At 51.1% G+C, this 17,688-nt stretch overlaps 1 long non-coding RNA gene across 1 annotated transcript in view; it reads left to right on the forward strand.

Moving 5' to 3' along the window:
- The first annotated feature begins 32 nt into the window (after positions 1–32).
- The window catches only part of LOC146766251 (uncharacterized), a 55,676-nt gene continuing 38,020 nt past the window's right edge, over positions 33–17,688 (forward strand). Inside the window, exons 1-2 of the long non-coding RNA XR_014958151.1 lie at positions 33–1,433; positions 7,317–17,634. This is a non-coding gene — a long non-coding RNA (uncharacterized LOC146766251). The remainder of the gene's footprint in view (positions 1,434–7,316; positions 17,635–17,688) is intronic.

The raw sequence follows: 17,688 nt of genomic DNA on the forward strand, positions 1-17,688 counted from the left end.
GAGCCCGGCGGCTCCGGCTGCTCCTCACGGGGTACCCCCGGCACGGCCCCGCTCGATCGTGACAATTCATTGAAGCCCGCTGCGGGCTCCAACACTCCGCATCTGCTTCTTTCCGCGGGGATTGAACTTTTTTATTTAGTAGTGCAAGTAGGTTCCCAAAGCCTTCCACCCGCAAGTTTTAGCTATTGCAGGCTTGCAGGAAAAAAAGTAAAAAATAAAAAAATGTTATACACATCTGAGTGGCTCCTGTGAGCCCTGATCTCTTTGCGGGAAAGCAAAGTCACTTTTCTTTTTTTATGAAGGGGTTGGCAACGTAATTCAACCAGGTCTTGGTGACACTTCGAAACGCAATAAAATAAAACCTGGGCAGCCTCCAGACAGTTTGAGTGGTGACAAACATATTATCACCCATGCCATGAAGAACTACGGTTCACTCTTTTTCCAAGGTCACTCCTGAAAACCTGGGAAATCAGGGGAAGGAATTTGTGCATGTGGCCATTCATACTTGTGGCTTTGTTCACAGATACATGCTGCAATGTGACATTTATTCCAGCCTCCTTTAATGTGGAAAAATAGACACTCTGGAAATATGTGGAAACGGGGAGAAGCTCGAGAGTGGCAAAAGGACGGAAGAATTTTTTTTCCTTTTTTCCCCATCCCTCCATCCCCAGCAGGCCCCACAGGGGTGTCCCAGTGACCCCAGCCATGCTGTTGAGCAGCTCAGGAGGGGCCAGGTGGGGGGTTTAGCAGGGATGGTGCATTCCAGTCTATCCCTGGAGATCTACACCTGCTGCAAAGAGGTGCAATGGGACTGGGAGATAGGAGCTGGTGTGGGCAAAGCCAAATCCCAGCCTGACCCTGCGTTCACCCACTGCCCCAGCTTCCCCCAGCCTGCTGAGGGCACAGAGGTGTTGCCAGGGGTCAGCACGTGCCCAGGGTGCTTTCACTAAGCTGTTTGCAGGTAGGTGTTGCACAGCCCTTGCCAGAGCCGTGCCCACCTTCTGAAGGCAGGGAGCAGCCCCTGCTCTCAGCAGCACACCTGGGAGGGGATGCCAGGATGGCTTCCCCAGCTGGGCACCTCCTAACCCAGGGTACCTGTGCACCATAAAAGCCCACACCTGCACCTTCCCCTCCCCTTCCTTTGCTCTCTGCTTCCTTCTGGTGCTTTGGAGGGAGAGCAGTTGGCTGCAATTTCAGAACTAATACAAACCCACAAATTTTAAAACTTTGGATCTTGGGATTTGGATGTTTGGGGATTTTTGTTGGGTTTTTTGTTTGTTTGTTTGTTTTGTTTGTTTGTTTGTTTGTTTTCTTTTTTTTTTTTTAAGGTGGATGTATTTTTAGTCTCAAAGTTTGGACTTAAGAGAAGAAGGCTGGAAATGTGTCCTGAGCTGAATATCTGAAGGAGGAATTGAGCCCATCACCAAACATAGGTGGGTTTCTTTTTTAAGTCTTGTGGTTTCTTTTCTCCCCTACTTCATCCTTGCCCTCCTGGTCAGCAGCTGACGTGGTGGTTGCATACTTGAGGTCTGTGGTCCTGAGAAAGCCTTTAGAAATCTGGGAGTAATTGCATCCCTCAGCTCAAAAAACATGTTTGAGTACGGTGTTAGCACCTTCTTCTTGGGGTAGTGGTGTTGGTCTTTTCTCACAGCTCTGGCTCTCTTGTGATAGCTGCTGCTGTGACAGGGGCTAAGCTGCCCAGTGCTGGTAGTGTGGGTGTTATGGAGGGACTGTGACAGAGTTCACTGTGGGCATTTCTGCCCTCCAGCAAGTGGAAATGTTTGTGCTGGTGTCCTCTGGAGCTGCTGGGAGCTGGAATGGTGCTGGGTACCACGCTGAGTGCTGTTCAAACTCAGCAAAAAGGGGGAAAGCAAGTCTCCTTTGGGCTGCAAATATTTAGATTATTTCCAGTGTCCAGTTAGTGCTGGGGGGAGCCTGGGGGATGTGGGGCTGCTGGCTTTTTCCAGGAGCAGGGTGGCTGTTCATGCTGTTCATGCCCCTTCCAGCCCCACGGGCTTGGCAGTGCCACCAAGGGGTGCTCTCTGCTCCCCTCCCCGCTGAGCCAAATGCTCTGTGGTTCATTCAGGGCCATGGTGAATGCCCCAGTTTGGCCCCTGGTTGTTTTTCTGTCTCTCAGTGACATCTGGTGCATTGCTGTGAGTTCCCAGAAAGAGGCCCTGATGGAGGATGTCAGGGTAGGAAGAAAGGAGCTGACCTTGATATTAAAAGGCAACAGAAATGGAAATGTTTCAGGCTGTTTCGAGTAGACATGTCTGGGAAGAAAATCTCCTTGCTCTGTTCCATCAGGACCTCATGGGTAGCTTTTCTCTGCTAATTGTTCACTTGATAGGAGATGTTTAATTTATCCTTGTCCCCATTGCACACCTAAAGAGATCTTGTGGAGTTTGAGGGGGAGCTAAGTCCCACTGATCTCTCATGACTTTGTACATTTCTGGTCTTATAGTGGCACCAACAGCCCTGATACTCTTGGATCAAAGATGCTGGTCTTGAATGGGAAGAATTTGGGTCCCAATCCTGCTTTTAGTCCTAAGCAATCCTGTTGAATCCAGTTCAGCAACCCCAGCAACATCTCTTTAGAGGGAGTTTCTTGTAAATCTCTGACCCCTGCTCCGAGCAAGGTCCTATGGAGGAAGGAAACCTTGCCATTGTATGGCTGTTCCTTATGATGTGGGAGAAGTTGAGTAATTATTGAGATTAGCAAGAATAAGCTTTGCTTACAGTTTGAGATGAATTAATGTTTTAAACTCTCTTGGCTTTTTGGCTGAAATCACATGTGGCATCAGTGTAACATCTGTATCCATTATCTGGGGAGTGGAAGACTAACCTTGCTTGATACAAGGCATGAACTTGATTTAAAAGGGCTTTCCTTCAATTTTGTTCCCCAGTGCTGAGCGATCCTGCTAGGTGACTCTGTGGGAAGCAGGGGCTGCTCTGCCTGCCTGGAAGGGAAGGAGGGAGCATAGCATGATAAGCTGTGCTGGATATTTGGAAAATGACCTACTAAGAGCAGCACATGTGAAATGTGACTGGGGGTCAACCTGTGTGCTAGAGGACAGCGTGGATGTGGTGACAGCACAGTGACAACAGGCAGCCATTGGGATGGAGAGGTACAGATAGTCCCTGCTGGCCACATAGAGAGCATCTCCTGCTTCAGTCTCCTTTGAGCTGGGGCTGACAGCATATCTCCAGAAACCTGAAGTGTAGCTCAGCAGCAAAGGCATAAATCATCCCAGGTGCCACCTACCTGTGCCCCAGTTATGGTGCACAAAGGCCTGGCTGTGCCCTGGAAGTGCAGGCACTGGAGTGAGCTGAGAGCCAAGGTTACCAACAGTGTGGCTGGTGCAGGGGGCTTGGTAGCAGCCACCAGAGCCAAGGATTTAAATGAGTAAGGCCAGGAGCACAGGCAGCTGCTCTTGACTTCATCCACAGTGCTTCTGTGGTTCAGAGCAGTGTTTTCCAGCCACTGCTTGTGGACATGTCAGTGGTGATGCCAAAAGCTCTCTCAGCAGGACCAGAGCAGTGGGAAGCATCAGTGAAGCAGCTTCCAGAAGCCATGGGCACAGAACTGGGACAGCCAAAGGCTTTCTGAGCTCTGCCTTCAAATGCTTTTTGATGATGAAAGTGGCTCCTGTGAAATGTCATCACAAGCTCTCTGATGCTGAGCATGGGTGGGCACTGCATGGGCTGGTGGCCTGTGCTGCTGTGGCAGTGGCCAAAGCTGGGCAGAGAGGCCAGCGTGCCCCAGATGGAGAAGACTGATATGCCCAGTGCAGGACTCAGGGGTGGGCTCTCCTCAGTGCATTTAATCTCCACTGAGGTGAAAGCATCACCTTCCCCACTGGTTTCACTCAGCATGTTGGTCTTGGTCTGTTCTTACTGTCCTTAACAGTGACAAATCCCTGAGCTGAAGAACACCTAATGACTTTGTTTTACTCCAGAGAGGGGAGATGGCATTTAAGAGACCCCAGGAGCCTTTCCCCACCTCAGGGGCCTGGCCTAGGGCTCGTTGGAATAAATCAGCCTGGCACGTCTCTGCCTGTCCTTGCAAAGTGTGCTGGAAGGAGGTTTTGTTTGCTGGGCCAGAAAAAGGGGAACACATCCTGAGAGCAGGGCAGGAGCCCAGCTCACCTGCCACACTCGGGCAAATTGTCGGAACCCCGACCTGGTTCAGGGGCTCCGTGTGGTGGTAAAGCCTCTCCTCCAACCCTGCTTCCAAAGAAAACTCTGCAGCCTCTTGTTGTTCGGTCTCAAGGCAGTTTATTGTGAGCTGTCTAAAGGATTGTCTTCTCTGGCTGCTGGGGTTTGCTCAGCAGCCCAGGCAGAGGCACACCCACAGCCTGACATCCTCTCTGTCTGCGTCTTCTTCTCTCCCCACCCAGGGCTGCTGCTGTCTTTTATATGGTACATTATGTGTTACATGTTTACAGTTCTTCCCCAATACCTACTACCTGTATTAAATGGTGCTTTTCTATGTAAACCAATCCATGAGTGCCAACATCACCAAGAACATGGAGGTAAGGAAGAAGAAAGAGGAGGAACAGGACTGGCCCACTTTCCTCCATCTTAAAACCTCTGACCCCCATGTACAAGGTAAAACCCCCCTGTACAGGTGTTAAAACCCCCTTGTACAATACTAAAAAATTCTTCCCTCTACTTTGTAACTACTTCTACTAAAATATCTAAACTTTTGTGACTGCTTGTTCCACTTTCAAAGTTGGTAAATCATTCCATGGATCAAACCCAAAATCACAGCTGTTTCCAGCTGCCTGCCAGGGTCTCAAATGCCTCTGACCAGGGCCTGGAACCTCCAAAAATGTCTGAGGGGCATTTTGAGTTCCAACAGCAAATGGCACATGAAGGGGCAGAGCTTCATCCCTCAAAGCCCCTGCACATCTGAGCCACTTGAAGTGTGCTGCTCCAGCCCTGCACAGCCAGGCTGGTGGGTGGATGCAATGTCTGTAACTAGAGCATCTCCCCTTCAGACACTGAGAGAGCTGATGCTGGGAGGCAGAGCACGTTGCCTTTGGCTATTTTGGGCTCTTCAGACCTACTGGAGCATCTGGCTGGGGACAGGACAAGGCAGCAGGGGATGCTGAGGTGCCCCACCAGCTGGCTCCTCTGCTGTGTGGATGTGTAATGCACACCAGCACAATACAGACTGTGCAGAGTGTGTGACTATGGATGCAGTATTTATTTAGGTGCTGAAGGTGAAATGAATCTCTGCCATTTCCCTCTGGGCTGAATCTTTACCTGCTCTCCCTGCTGAAAGACAACACTGCTTCTTTGTACCATGGGAATGTTCTCCCAGCTCAGTGAGATGTTTGCTGGATTTTGGGAGTAAAGCCCTTTTCCCTCCACACCCCCCAATGCCAATCCCCACTCCCCCTTACCCCTCTCCTCACTCACTTTTGCCTTCATTTCCAAAGACTGGTGGGGCTGCCACTGCTCTGCCTCTTTCCCTTGTTTTTCCCAACTCTTTTGGAGCCCAGTGGGTGGCTTGGGACAGAAACCTGCCCAGCTCACAAAAGCCATAGAAACACTTCCTATGGGGCTGAAAAAGCAGGGCGGTGGTTTTCCTTTTTATTTTAATTTTTTTTTTTATTGACCAGAACCCAAAATAGCCATTTTCAGTGCAACAGATACATCACCACCAAGTCACCTTGACACAGTAACTGCAAATCCCTCTGGATGATGGTGCTTGAAGCTCTGGAGGAGGCAGCCAGGCTGCTGCTCCTCCCCACCATGCCCAGGTGAAGTGGGAGAAATGGCACTGGGATGGGTGGAGCCACTGGGAGCATCCTTCAAAGCAATGCTTTCCCTAACCTGTTGATCTCAACCCTTGCCTGCTGGGCTGTTCTCAGGGTTCCTAAAGAAAACCCATCCTTCATTAGGTAATGTGGCTACATTTTTTTTCAGAATTAGGGGGTTTTTTCTTAAATCACTTTTTTTCACCAAACTAAGAGGAAAGAGAAGGGGGGGAGGAAGGGAAACCCCCCAGCTCTTGTCTTGGTGACTTGTCATTCCTGCCTTTAATTGACAGACCTTGTTATTAATGTGTTCCAGCCGCCTCTCATCCAGGGCTCAAACCTCCCTTTTAAAGCCCTGTCATGTTAAAAATTGACATGTGTTGACTTTGGCCTGGGAGAAGCTGGGCCCTGGCTGTAGGTAGGAACTGCATGTGTTTAGTCTGGCTTATATTTTATTTTCTCCTTTCATCAAATTAGTTCAGCTGTATTTTTTTTTTTTTTCTGAAGGAAAGAAAAGAAAAACTGCTTGACAATCTGAGGCTGTGGGTTAGAATTGCAGCATTGTGTTAAAACAACAAAAACTGGCTTACAAATCTGGGCTGCGTCAGGCCTGGTGGAGATGGGGCCACTGGAATAGGGATGGGAAAAGCTGCTGCAGGTAAACACTGTCTCTATGGAGGCACAGAGATTCCTCCTGCAACCCCACAGCCCTGGCTGCTTGTCTGATTTATTCCAGTTGAGCTTGTTGCATTCAGCCTTGCTAAAATTAATGCCGTCCTAACTGCACCAGGTTTATTTCTCCACTTGTCCTTGCTCAGCCCAGTCAGCACTCTTGCTGTGGGCATCACAGCTCTCCACCCTCTCAGCCAGGCACGTGCTGCAAGCCCAGAGTGACCACTGGGCTGGAAAGCCAAGGAAACCCTGCTTCTTGCCCATTAAATACCTGGGATTACGGGTTATGTGGCACATTTCATTGGCATAGCAGTTAAGATTCAGACTGCATCCATCAGGGATGCTCCATCTCTGAATGTGGAGGGGAGGAGTACCCAGACACTGGGGAGAGCATGTCCTGCCCCTGCTCTCCCAGGTTTTTACCTAAACCTTAGTGCCTCACTGTGGGAGGCATCTGGTTCCCTCTTCCTGTATTTCCCCAAGTGCTTCAGAGTTAAATGCACCCAAAATGTCCATGGGGTTTGTTTACATAGGACATCTCCCCAGCCCCAAGTCACCGAGGACCAGGGAAGCACCAGGTCCTGCTCTGGTGCCAAATGAAAAGCAACAGCTGAAGCATCAGGGAGCTCCCAATGGGCTGGTGTCACCATCCTGCCCACGCTGAATCCTACCCTGCTCTGCCTGGGGCAGATGAAATGGAACCTGGGGCTGGAAACAGTGCTGGGGTGTTGGGGAGGAGCTGCCAAGAGGTTCCATGGGGCGAGGGGAGACACCTCTCCTGGCCGCTCAGGGGCATGGCAGTGGCCATTGCTGTCCTTAACAGTGACAAATACCTGAGCAGAAGGGCACCTAGTGACTTGGTCTTGCATTCCACAGAGAGGGGAGATGGCATTGAAGATGCCACCAGGAGCTGGTGCTGCTTCTGCAAGGAATGACTGCCCTGTCATACCCAAACAGCACAAGTGGAAAATAAACAGAGAAGGATCCTCCTTTGCCCCAGGGCATGTTGCAGACAACCCATCTTTGCCTCCTGAAAGGTCTTGCAGGTGAGTGCTGGTTTAGCATCTCCCCTCTTAGGCAGTCCAATGTATATCCTTTTTTCCTGCGCCTTGTGATGGATGTTTCTGTGGGCCCTGTGGGATGCCCATCCAGCTGACCTTTATCCTCAGTGCCCACTGAGACTGTGCCAGACCCACCATCCTGGCAGCCACAGGCCCCCCAGCCTGGATTATCTCTGCTTTTGTCTGTATGGGCAAGCAAGAAGGGGTCCCATCTGTGATGCTGGCTGCCCCACAGGTTCCACTTTGGGGCAAACTGGGGGAGCTGAAGGGTTCCCTGCCTCCCTGACTGACCCATACGGAAAGGGCTCCCCCCAGAAAGTGTGGAGGGATTTGGCACCAAGACCTCTTCTCCCCACACCCACAGTCCCTCTCCAAAGTGCCCACCTGGGCAGTTGGTCCATACACACGAGAACCTGACTCCTCATGGGGGGGCTGAAATATTTTCTCACAGTTACTTTTGTAACATTAGTGAAATCAAAGCAAAACGTGTCAAAATTCCCATTAAGACACATTTAACTTCCCTTGTTCCAAGACAAAGTGCCTTTGCCTGGAGGCAGGTTTTGGGTTTGCTGACTGCCGTGGGAGACTATTGGATTACAGGCAGCACCGAGCCAGAGTTTGCTTTCTTTAGGGTAAAGGCTTTTCCTAATCAGGATCAGTTTAATTCTGTTTGCTGAATTATTAGCTGTGCTCTGTGTGCAGGAAGATGAGGGAAAGGAGACTGCTGCTGGAAGAGGAGAGGGGAGAGGGTCTGAGCCCCAAAGGGCAATGTCTCTCCTTGTCTGGGACCTGCTCTTTGCACTGCAAAATCTGTGTTGGTGTTGTAGGCAATGATGGATGGGGGAGTCTGTGAAGGTCTCCAAGGGCTTTGCAGCTCCAGGTTCAGGCTCATTGTCTGGCTCTGCCATAGGTGAGTGTCAAACAGATTAACTGGTGGGGAAACTGGGGCATGGGGCAGCAATCAGGAATGGTGAGCTAAGCTGCCCTCACCTGTAGAGATTAAGTTGAATTTTTCATTAAGGAGAGGGTACAGTAGAATTCCTTCTTTCCTCCTAAAAAAAACCAGCATTTCTGCATCCTGGCTCATGTGTCAGGAGAGAATGTTTGAGCCTTACCACATCCTTGCTTTGAAGAGGATACTTTTTTTCCTTGTCCTTTTTTTCTCCAGGAAGTGAGGTTGTGTATGGAGATTTGAAAGGAGTCTTTTCCATGTTATTTCTCCAATGTCCTCACTCTGTGTCACAGAGCTTGTCTGTGGTCCCCACTCCCTACTGAATCTTGATGCTTGTGTTTGAGACATTCACAATGATTGCTGCTTTGAGCTCAGGCTCCCCAGGAAGAATTTTGGCTGTCAAACCTGCCCACAGGACACCAGACAGCAGCAGCAAAAACAAATAAATAACCTGTTGGGTACTGCTGGTGGCATCACAAGAAGAGTGGGATGGGGAATGTTGGTGTGGTGGTGCTGGGAAGGGCTGAATGCAGAACCTGGGCAATGCATCCTGAGTGCTCAGGGTTGTGTTTGTGTTACCTGTGCCTCTGAACAGACTGAAACCAGAGGCATCAAAGAGAAGCTGGAGCTTGCCCATGCAGGATGCAGCCAGCCCTGCTGCCTGAGTGTTCCCAGGTGGTTCCTCAAGACGAGGGTAAAGTTGCTACAGTGAGGATGATCCCAGCTTTGTTTCACCCATGCAGTTCAGGAGAGAGGGGGGCCTTGCTTCAGCCCAAGAGCTGGACACCTGCTTGTCCAAAGGTGACACCAAGACACTGAAGATGAGAGAACTCATGCACAGGTGGTGTGGTCAGGACTGGACAGGCTGTCAGGGCACCATTCAGGTAGCTGAGACTTGGAGAAGCAAGCCAGGATTCCATTGCAACTGATTTAAGAGGTAATTCATGAGACTTTCCCCATCCTATAGCAGTGAGACACCTCAGCTTAATAAACTCTCCTCTATTTGATCACAGTCAGGCCATGGTTATACCAAGGTAGGACTGAGGGAGTGTGTTGGCAGAGCTGTGGAAAACAGATGAGATGTAAAAGGCTTGGGGAGCCACTGAGATCTTACTGGGTCTTTATAAGGTTGTCTTACTGGGTTTATATAAGGTTTTCTTAGCACTCATGAAGAACAAGAGACTCACTGGTACATGAAGAGTCTCCAAACATTAGATCTGGGGACAAAAGAGCTGCTTGCTCCCATGGGAGTGGGAGCAGGGAGATCCATCACAAGGCAAGGGAATGATGTGAACAGCACCATTTCTCAAGAGTGATGAGGAACATGTGACTGGACCCATATTGATTGGCATTTAGGGATCCCACGCAGGGTAGAGATCAGCTCCAAGGTGATGGAGGCACTGCCATGAAGTTTTTCAGCTTTGTTTTTTGCTGGCATAATCAATCTTTTGCAAGAGATGCTCTCTGCTCAGCTTTCTGACATTATCTCATCCTCACTGTTAAGTGCAGGCTAAAAAATGTCCCAGCAATTTAATTTTCAGACACTTAAACTCTGAGTATCTTTGAAGCCCTGGTTCCATGCTTCCTTCTGCATCTACATCTCCTGGCTGATGAGAAGCTGTTGCACAAGGAATTCAGCACTTGTTTTTGATGTCCTGTCCCCCATGGCCTGCTTTTGTCTACCAAGTCTTACAGGTTCCCTGTGTCAGAGATCACCTTTTTCCCCCTGAATCAGAAGCTGATGGTTTCATGTCTGAGTCCAGGAGCACAGTGATTCCTGGAGTTCTCTTTGCTTGGCCTCCTTAACCTGATGGAATCACTAGGCTAGCTCTTCTGCTGGACCCAAATTTCTTCCAAAGAAGGTAATTTTGTGGGGATACTGCTGTAGGGTGTGCTAGCTTGCATTTGGGAGTGCACTATGAATTTAATTAATATTGCTGAGGGGTTTGCAGTGTGATGCTGATATGTGGGTTGATGTTACTTTGAGTCACTGCTGGGGGCTTCTGCCACAGAGCTGCTGATGTCCAAGATGTGTGGTACCAGCTAGGCCAGGCACTTTGAACATCTTCTGCAACATCCTCTAGTCCAGTCATGTATCCTGGAATCCTTTCTCTTCTGGAAAGAGGCTGAGAAGATGGGAGATGGCATGAGCTCAAGTTAAAGGGGCTTTCACTTTCTGGCATGAGCTGCTGAGCCAGCATGACAAGGATGGCACTTCCCAGGGCCATCAGCTGGGACAGCCCCCAGCAGCTGTCCAACACCTCCTCCGTGCTCCTGCAGCGCTGCTTCCCAGCACTGCTGTTCCACCTCCAGCCCTGCCATGCAGCTCCTCCTGGCGAGCCCAGACTCTGCAGTTCCTGTCTGGGCGTTTCATGATGCACTGCCACCCACCCATGGGAAAGGGACCTTCTCCCAGCTAGGAGTGGGCAGAGCTCTGAGCAAGCCTGCTGGGCTGTTGTTCCTCCAAGGCTGGCTGGTGCCAGCCTCTCTCACCCCAGGGTGCCTCACCAAAATAGCTGCTATGGAAAAGAGGTTTGTTGACTTTGTTCTTTTCTTTTTCTTTTTTTCTTCCGGTGCTCAAACTTCCCCAGATCTCCTTAGAAGACCCTGGCATATCATCCTACAGATGTGGCATAGAAGCCTTGGTTGCAAAATATATCCGGCATGGCAGTTGGCAGTGTTGTGCAATCTCCATCAACTTACGGAAACCACTGTGAGATACAATTAAAGAGGGACTCCAGCCCCATCCATCACTCCAGTCACGTGTCCCACTGTCAGGCAGAAGGGCACAGGCAGCACAGGGACTGCAAGCACCAGGAGACCTTTCCCTCACAGTGGGTGCTCTCGTGCAGGACTGGATGGGATATCAGCTCTCTTCCAGTCCCCTTCGTTTTTCAGACCTTCTCTGTTGTGTTGCCACCAGTACCCTACCATTAGATGTTCCCCTTCAGTGTCTGTCTCTGCTGCTGGTTTCACACCAGTGGTCAAAATCTGGGTGGCTGTGAATGGCCATGGAAAACTCAAAAGTGAAACATGGCAGAGATGATGGTTAAAGTAGCACTGAGAGGCCAGATGTGGGATGGCAACAGGAAAGCTGCTGTTCAGATCCCAAGCTTCCTCCTTCTTGACCCAGCAGAGACCTTTCACCTGGCTTCATGGCCCAGCTGTCCCCTGTGGCAGTCAGTACAATGTGCTGGGCAGGCAATAGGGCACCTTCCTCCCAGTGACCCATCCTGTTTCTCTGCTCTCTGGGGCTCTTGCTAAATGCCCTCTCAAATAAGTGGGGCCTTGGCTGCGAGGGGGACTCATGCAACAACCTGGCTCTCCTGCATTGCCAGGAACAGGAGTCTGGGCCGGCAACATTCAGCTAAGGGCAGACTTGGGCTATGGGCTGCAGGACACAGTTCTCACTGCCTTTACCCATCCCTGTCCTTGGGACACCTTCCTCACCAATGCCAAGGGCTGTGGCAGGCATGGCAGAGCACTGGAAGGGACAGGGTGCTGGTGTGAGTGGCCATCGCTTACCCTTCGCTGCTGAACCCTGCTCAGCATGGCCAGCTCTTAATCACTGTGGTTTATTGCTGGCACCTCCTGGCCAGCTCACTCTCTCCTCCTGAGCTGCCTCTTGCCCTTCTCTCTCTCTCTGCAGGCATATTAAATCACCGAGGTCTGCCCAGGAGAAATTGCTGCTGCTCCATTACCCTGCTGTCAGCATCCACCGCACTTGTGAGAATCAGGTTCCACATCAGAAAATAATAAAGGCAATATTATGAGCAGAGGGGAGAGGAGATTAAAAAACCTGTTTAAAGAGCCTTCTGGTCCCCGTGCTGTTTATTGCACTTCATGACTTTGTGTTATTTTTGTTGTCACTGAAGTTGGACTTTTAATTTTCCTCTGATCATCAGGTGACTGGTTTGTAATTTCCCTATGGCTCCAAGGATTAAAATTTAAAAATACCTGTTCCTCCCCAAGATCAGGTAGTGATACTTTCTTTGCTAGTTGGAGTGCTAATTAAACACTTTATTTAGCCCAAACACAGATGTGGAGTGCAGTGAGTGCAGCCCCAGGGCTAAGCCAGACCCACAGTGGCAGTGATAGAGATGCTGGGAAGACTTTGTGTCCCAGTGCTTGGCTAGTTCTGTTCTTGCAATCTTGCTGCCACTCTCATGTTTATCCATGACTTTTGGGGGTTTTTCCTTTATTTTTTCCTTTTTTTTTTTTTTTTTCTCCCTGAAATTATTTACTTTCCAGGATGTTTCACTCAATTTTCACCCTTTATGCCTTTGACTAACAAGATTGTTGAATTTCACAGAATGGTTTTCATGCACTGACACATTTGTGCTGTGGGTTGGCAGCCATGTAAAGTGAGGGTATTTAAGTCCTCCAGCCAAAACTGCCATCTCCTTCACCTTCATGCCAAGTGCTATATTTTTTGTGGCTTTTTAAAATTAATAGATAACTGCATATATAAATCCCATGAGCTGCAAAGAAATGCTGGGTAATGGATATTGAGACTGTGGGTGTGCATGCACGTGCAGCCCTGGCCCAGGAGACCCTGTGATGTCCAGCACAGACATGTGGCTGCTGCTGCCTGCCTTGATGGCAGTGCCCATCTCTGCTCTGGTGGGTTTGTGCTGTATTTACCCTGCCAAGAGGGTCAAGGTTACCTGGGGTGGTGCAACTCATTTTATTGCAGTGGAAAACTGTGGCAAGCCTGGAGACTTTCACTGATGTGAGTATGGGGTCCATCACATAAGTAGCTCTGTCTGCTGCTCCAGGGCAGGCAGCTCCTGCTGGTATGGCCACAGGAGAGGGAGATCTGTTTTGGAGATGTTGGCTAGAAGCCACTCCTGGAGGGCTCCAGCCTGAGAGCACAGGACTGTTGCTGATCCTAGATCAGCTCAGCTCTGGTTTTGCTCAGTCAAGGCCTGCAGACCTCCAAGGATGGCTCTCCCTTCTGAGGAGCCAGCCCACAGCCACACTCTTGCCCTGCCAGCTGCAGGAAGGAGCAGGTAGGGAGTAGGGACCTGTTCTGCACAGCACTCGGGCATGGGGCAATGGCAAACACTACTGGTGTGAGGGCCTGCTGGAGGAGGATGGGCCACGACAGATGTGGTTTCTGGTTTCCACCACACTGCTGGGTGCCTGTCCATGGCTCTGTGCTGGATTTACTTATTGCCCGAGATGTGAGTGCAAGTGGAGCTGTGCTGTGCACACTCCTAAAGTGAGCAGGAGGGGAAAACCCTCTGCAGGATCCACTGCTTCATTTTACTCTGCCATCCCATTTTTCTTCACCCTGTTCCCTGGGCATTAGTGTGGGCAGAGTTCTGTCACCTTCCCAAGAGCAAAGGTGTTGCTGGGTTTGCTGGAGATGAATTCAAGTCCAGCCCCTGTTCCCTCACTCTGCTCTACCCAAGGGCCACCATGGTGCTTGCCTGGTGGGAGGAGAGCAGAGCTCTGTCTCACCTCTGGTCTATCCCTCTCCCTCCCTCCAACCCCAGGAAGCCACTTTTGGCACCACCGCAACAAGTCATGCTGGCATTAGAAACTAAAATTTAAAAAATATATATATTTTAAAAAAGTTCCACGTGTTTCTAAAGAAAACTCCCTTTCCCAGCAGGAGGGTAGGGGTTGGTTGCTTTGTAATCACTCCCAGCTTACTGTGGAAAACATCTTGGTCAGATTTTTATCAGTGCCTGAACAGGAACAGCCTTGGAGGACTGGCTCTGGGGAGATTAGGTGGTTACCTAGTGTGGAGTAAGATGCTCCTGTCCAGCCAGCTGAGGTGCATTTTAGATTACACTGATTTTATGTGTGCCTGGGGACTGGCATCCCTGGTCTTTCAGGGGTGTTGTGGGTGCCTGCTGGCCTGGGGAAGGCCTTTACCTGCGGGGTGATGCACACAATGGGGTGTAAGCATGGAATTCATGGTGGGAAGGAAGGGCTGGGGATACCCAGAAGCACGTGGGATGAGTTTATCCATCCTCAGAATGCTGTGAAAGGAGAAAAGGCTAAGAGGGCTCAGTGCTGCCCTGTGAGAAGAAAAGTGATAATGGGGATAAGGCTTGAGCTGTGCAGAGAGAACCCTGCAAAAACCTGACAGGGAGATACCTGTGCTGCAGAAAAAAGGTCCAGGTGAGACCAAATGGTGTGAGGAGAGCTGGGCTAGAAGTGGTGAGATTTGATCTATAGTGTTGCTTAGCTTTGGGGCTAAGGTGGTCCCAAGAAGGTTGCAGCATCTTTCAGTGACAGTGACCAGGGCTGGCAGAGGAATCTGCACAAGAGGAGATGGATTTGAAGAGCAAGAAACTGCCAGTGCAGGCTGGGATAGATATACAATCTTCAGGGAGGACATGAAGCCAGTTCCTTGGAGGGGAGCCTGGATGTAGGTCTTTGGTGATGGGAGGGAGTGAGGGTTGGAAGGCAAAGAATGAAGATCCCTGTTCCTATCAGGCAGCACTGCTCTGAGAGCCCAAACCCTGCAGGCACGAACCCTCTGCCTGGCTGATGCAGCTGCAGACTGGGAGAGCTCCCGGATGCTCTCCATGGAGAGTGACTCCCATGAGCCCAGGCACCAAGTGGGACAGAGTGGCTGGAACTCCGCACAGCCCCAGTGCCGGTGTCGTCTCCACAGGCAGGGTTTGTGCCATTCCTCCACTCTGCTTTCACTGTCCCGCTCTCTTCCATGCCCCATGGAAAGAGCACAAGCACTTTGCTCCAGCAGTAGCTCACAGGGGCATGGTGAGAGCAAGGCCGTGGCTCGCCCCAGCCCATCGCCAGCCGGGCAGTGCGGGCGGCTGGCTGGGAGCTCCGAGCAGCTCTCAGAGTTTCCAGTAAGGCCGTGGCGGGGGCAGGGACAGGGCAGGAAACATGCAGCAGGAAGCTGGCTGCGCTGCCCGGCATTCCTGCGCGCTGGAAACCCGAGTCACGCTTCCTGCGGCCTGCCGGGACAGCCTCCACCCCGAGCAGCGCCTGCCACCGGGCTGGATGCCATGGGAGACAGCACATGCACCTTTGAGATGGTTTTGTTGTGGGGATGAGCAGTGCCCTGCTGCTCCTGTCCTACCTCGCTCGTCAGCATGACTCCTCCACGCCATGCATTCACACTGCCCACACAGATGCCGTTCCCATGTGCACCTCCGCTCTGCATCTCCAGGCTTTGGCCCTGGAGAAACCCAAGCTGCAGTGTTTTAGAACAGTTGGCAACAGACCCATCCCTAAGGGATGGTGCTGTTTCCTTTCTTCCACTCACATGTGGCCCACAGCTAGGCCATGGCCAAGAGTGGGGCTTGTTACCCTGTTCCTTCCAGCTTTCCCCATTTCCTCCTGTCTGTCCTGCTGCCCACAGTCCAGGCAGGAGGATGAGAATTTGGGCTTTTCTCCCAAAACCTCTTCCATACTTATGCTTTGGGTTATTTCCTGTGTTAAGGTGCATGTGTTTCAGCCATAAAGACCTTAACTGATCAATAATTATTGTGATTCCTTTTGCTTTCCTCCTAGACCCCTGTGATTCCCCCTTGTTTTTGTTCATAGAAAATTCTATTAATCCATCCACCAGTTAAACAAATTTGGGATCTGTGCTAACACAACAGCACACCTCTGAGAGGGCTACCAGCTTTGTTCTCTTCTGCCAGCCCACTGGGTAAGTTCAATTCTCAGTGAGAGGCTAATATCTGAACTTACTCTTGCTCTAGAAAGTCCATGCAGGGCCACGTCCTGCTTAATTTCTCCTGTCATCCTGCAGTCATGAAGAGCCACTGCTGCACCTGCTTGCAGCATTGCTCCTCAGCATTGCCCTGTCCCTTCTATCAGCATGCAGGTGAGAGCTCTGTCTCGGGGTTGATCTCCATTCTGCATGGAGCTGAGCGCTGTCTGTGGAAGTGTGAGCAGTGGGATGGCTGCAGGAGCCCCTGCTTCGGAGCTGGACGGACACAGGCGGCAAAGCGGGAAAGCAGATGGGCACAGGTGATAAGGAAAGTCTCACTGGACAACTTTTTGGACAGAGGGTTGTGGTGTACAAGGTGACACATGCCCACATGGCTTAAGGGTGCAAACTGGACCTATTGAAACCCCACAATTCACAGCAGGGGAGAATAAAATATTCCCAACTACCACAGCTGAGGCCAGCACCATGATTCTCAAGGTCGTGAAAGCCTATTTTTCTGTGTTCTCTCATTACAATATAATTATAGCTCACCTGGAGTATAAGACAAGTCTCTTCACTGCAGAGTTTTGCCAGCACAGCTCTGCCTTGGACAGGGTCAGTGCTTTAGCCTGCAAACCCCCAGAGTGTTTGCCTTGGCAGTCCTTGTTCTGGCAGCATAAACTTGGCCCAGTGGTGATCTCTGCTGTCTTGGCTGCCTTTCACAGCACACCTGGAACCGGACCGATCCCTGTTTGAAAGCCAAGCTCCACCTGTGACCTTCATCAACCCCCTGAGCGCAACCCAGCCTGCGGGCTTTGCTCTGAAGTGACTCACAGCACTCCACAGTGAACACGGTCCACCTGTCCCTGCCACCTCCATCCAGCAGCAACCCCCCCGGATAAGAAAACTCCCCAGAGCACCGCCCCGTTCCCCCCACCTTGGCCAATTTCCCGCTGCAGAGGGATCGCCTCTGCCAAGCTGCGGCTGTAGGAAGCGGGAGCGGCTGGCGGCTGCGGTTTCCCAGCGGCTCGGTCCCAGCCGAGATTGCAGGGCTGCAGTAATGAGTTCCCCAGCCCGGCCGAGCTCCCAGCGCCCGGGGCTGCCAGGGGAGGAAATCCCAGCGCTCCGTGAGCTCCGCAGGATCGCAGGCAGCAAGGAGCAGGAAGCACTTGTTAGGAAGGAGCAAGGAAACAGAGCCGCTGCCTCGACCCAAGCGCACCTTTTAGGACCGGAAAGTGGGAGAAGGAAGGCATAAAAGTGCTTTGAGCTTTCGCAGAGGATTGCAAAGGGCAAAGGGTGAGGGGCGAGGGAACAAACACCGGCAGGGCTCTCGAAGAGGGGGCAGCCGGCGTGTGCGTGCTGTGGAGGGGACTTCATGGTGGAGCTGCTAATTAAATAAGAAAGGCTCGTCTCCATGCTTGTTAGGTTAACTCAGCAGGGATATGGCAAAAGCAAATTCCTCCCAGCAAGTGTAATTAGGGGGCCGGAATTCCTCTGGTTCCTTGTCCTCCCCGCGAATCCTGCTAAAGCCATCAGGTGAGGACACCGGGTGAGGGGGGAACATGCAAGTCCTGTGCAATAACAACCCCC

This window comes from Lonchura striata, chromosome 12 (genome assembly GCF_050655825.1).
Source record: "Lonchura striata isolate lonStrDom1 chromosome 12, ASM5065582v1, whole genome shotgun sequence".
In the NCBI taxonomy this organism is placed as follows: Eukaryota; Metazoa; Chordata; class Aves; order Passeriformes; family Estrildidae; genus Lonchura; species Lonchura striata.